Source organism: Melozone crissalis, unplaced genomic scaffold, assembly GCF_028551555.1.
Source record: "Melozone crissalis strain CALT ecotype California unplaced genomic scaffold, PUWL_Pcris_2 ptg000016l_1, whole genome shotgun sequence".
In the NCBI taxonomy this organism is placed as follows: domain Eukaryota; kingdom Metazoa; phylum Chordata; class Aves; order Passeriformes; family Passerellidae; genus Melozone; species Melozone crissalis.
Window position 1 is genome coordinate 4,550,811 of NW_026535794.1, and position 1,809 is coordinate 4,552,619.

Genomic DNA, 1,809 nt, shown 5'->3' on the forward strand with positions numbered 1-1,809 from the left:
ACCCCATTGATGGTCTCAAGCATCCTCTCCTGCATCCTTTTTTTAAAGCTTTTCCCTGCTAAGTGTCAGAGCTGCTGGTGCCAGGGGCTAACAGAGCTAATGCTTCCCACAGAGGATCAGTGCCCCTACAGCTGAGAGCCAAATCCTGCTTTGGGATGCAGAAATCCAAATCCTGCTTTGGGATGCAGAGAGGTTGGGATCAGTCCTGATTCAGTTCCCACAGGCTGCCAGGTGGGACAGGCAGGTAAATTACAGAGGGGAAAGTGTCCTGGGCTGCATCAAAGGCACGGCAAGGAGGGGGATCCTTCCCCTCTGCTCTGCCCTTGTGAGACCCCACCTGCAGTGCTGTGCCCAGCCCTGGGGCTCCCAGCTTGGGAAGCACCTGGAGTGAGTCCAGAGGCGGCTACAAAAGTGCTCTGAGGGCTGGAGCCCCTTTACTATGGAGAAAAACGGAAAGAGCAGGGGGTGTTTACCTGGAGAAAAGGCTCTGGGGACACCTGAGAGCCCCTTCCAGTGCCTAAAGGGGCTCCAGGAGAGTCCTGGGCTGCCTCAAAGGCAGGGTAAGGAGGGGGATCCTTCCCCTCTTCTCTACCCTTGTGAGACCCCACCTGCAGTGCTGTGCCCAGCCCTGGGGCTCCCAGCATGGGAAGCACCTGGAGTGAGTCCAGAGGAGGCTACAAAAGTGCTCTGAGGGCTGGAGCCCCTTTACTATGGAGAAAAACTGAAAGAGCTGGGAGAAGGAAAAGCTCTGGGGTTACCTGAGAGTCCCTTCCAGTGCCTAAAGGGGCTCCAAGAGAGCTGGAGAGGGACTTGGGACAAGAGCCTGAGTGACAGGACAAGGGGCAATGGCTGAGAGAGCACATTTAGATGAGGTGTTAGGAGCAAATTCTCTCCTATGAGTGTGGGGAGGCCATGGCACAGGTGCCCAGAGAAGCTGTGGCTGCCCCTGGGTCCCTGGAAGTGCCCAAGGCCAGGCTGGATGGGGCTTGGAGCAGTCTGGGATAGTGGGAAGTGCCCTGCCAATAGCAGAAGGTTGGATCTGGATTTTTAGCAACTCTTCACACCCCAGCCATCCCAGGATTTATGTTTTCTGATTTCTCTTTAAATGAGTGTTTAAACCCAACCAAAAACTTGGAGAACACTTCCCAACCCTCTAAAGGGAAGGTTTCTAGCCCAGGGATTTCTCAGTGGGATGAGAGCCTGCAAGACAAGGTGTGAGGCCTCTCCTACCTGGCCCAGATCAGGAGGGTTTAAGGCTCCCCAAAACCAACAGCACAGGGATTTGAGCTCCTCCAGTGCCCAGGGAGGTGAAAGGGTGCCTGGATCTTCTCCCATCTGCTCAGGGCAGTCTCTGGTTTCAGCCCTTGCTGCCAGAAGACACTGAATGAAAAAACAGCCCTGCCAGCTTTGCTGCTCGCTCCCTCAGCCAAGGAAACCAACCGTGTCCAGCAGCAGCAAGAACTGGAACAGGATTTTCCAGCCCTGCTCTGTTCTCCTCTGTGCAAGTGCTCCCAGTTCTGCACAAATACAGGTAATAAACACCTGCAGCCAAAAATACAGCACTGAACCCATCTCTTGAGGTGGCTGCTTGAACCACAGTGGAGAAAAGAGGACTGGAAATGGGATTACCCCTTCACAAACACAGCCCATGCACCAGGGATCACCTTCCACCGGAGCCCAGGGTGATCCAAACCCAGATGAAATCCTGTCCATGAACCTGTAACACCCACAGACCTGAGCAGGAGGGCAAAAATGAGAGAAAAAAGGGGCATTTTTTCTAAAGAAAGCACAAGGCTGCAGGAACAGAGA